This window comes from Palaemon carinicauda, chromosome 17, assembly GCF_036898095.1.
Source record: "Palaemon carinicauda isolate YSFRI2023 chromosome 17, ASM3689809v2, whole genome shotgun sequence".
NCBI lineage: Eukaryota > Metazoa > Arthropoda > Malacostraca > Decapoda > Palaemonidae > Palaemon > Palaemon carinicauda.
The window spans coordinates 45202523-45204283 of NC_090741.1; positions in this window are offsets into that span (position 1 = coordinate 45202523).

Genomic DNA, 1761 nt, shown 5'->3' on the forward strand with positions numbered 1-1761 from the left:
ACACACACACGCACACACACATATATAAATATATATAATATATATATATATATATATATATATATATATATATATATATATATATATATATATATATATAACATTAGCAAGAGATAGAACACTTGTTCACAACAGTAGGTTCACCACTTGAATGATATTATAATTCACATATTCAAATTTCTCTTGAATACTTTGTGGTTGGGTTTACATGACTCAAACTTGTTAGTTCCTTTGGTCGCTGCAACCTCACCGTCCTTGTGAGCTAAGGATGGGGGTGGTTCGGGAGAGCCTACAGGTCTATCAGCTGAGTCATTAGAAGCCATTGCCTGGCCCTCCTTGGTCCTAGCTTCGATGGAGAGGGATCTTGGGCGCAGATCATATGTATATATGGTAAGTTTCTAGTGCATTGTCCTGCTCGATAGGGCAATATCAATGCTCCTTGCCCCTGCCACTTATGAGTTGCCTTTAAACCTTTAAAAACGTCGACTTCTTTATAAATATTGTCTATGCACCGATCTCTTAGAGGCACATTATTATTATTATTATTATTATTATTATTATTATTATTATTATTACTTGGTAAGCTACAACCCTAGTTGGAAAATCAGGATGCTATAAGTTCAGGGGCTACAACAGGGAAATTATTATTATTATCATTATTATTATTATTATCTTATTATTATTATTATTATTATTATTATTATTATTATTATTATTATTATTACTTGCTAAGCTACAACCATAGTTGGAAAATCAGGATGCTATAAGCCCAGGGCCTCCAACAGGGACATTCCTGTTTCCAGCTGAACCTTTCCAATACTGTCCGAACTCATTGTGCACAATACTATATATATATTATATATATAATATATATAAATATATATATATATAATATATAATATATATATATATATATTCATACATATACATATATATATATTATATATTATATATTATATATATATATATATATATATGTATATATGAAATCTTTTCCAGGTAGGTCATCACCCAAGGGATATCTCTAAAGATATCATTTTCAATCTACATGCAAAGTTAACATCACCTTCCCAAACTGCACATTTCATACGAAATAGTCGGTCTGAAAAGAATATAAATTTTATTCATATATATCAGGAAATATATATTTTTTCAATATCATATTACATAGATAAGTAATAATTACTATAGAATAGAAAGATGCTTTTCCATCTCTCTGTTTTATATAAGTATAATATATATATATATATAGTATATATATATATATATATGTATATATATATATATATATATATATATATATATATATATATACTATATATGTATATATATACATGCAACATATATATATGTATTAATATATATACTGTATATGTATATTCATTCAAATAAGCCATTAAGACATATACTTTGATTCATTAATGTCTAGATTCTCTTACCGTCCTCGGGATCAGAGCCCAAGGCGGAACCACTCAAAGGCAATAGTTTCTGACTGGTTGGGAACTGAACCCTGGTCCAGGAAACTTGTAACAACAGCGACTTACCACTTAGCCACCAAGAGGTTGGTAAGAGAATCCAGACATTAATATACCAAAATATATGGTATATATATGTGTGTATATATATATATATACTATAATATATATTATATATATATTATATAATATATATATATATAAATTATACTGTATACTAGTATATATATATATATATATTATATATATATATATAATATATAATATACATTACATATATTATATA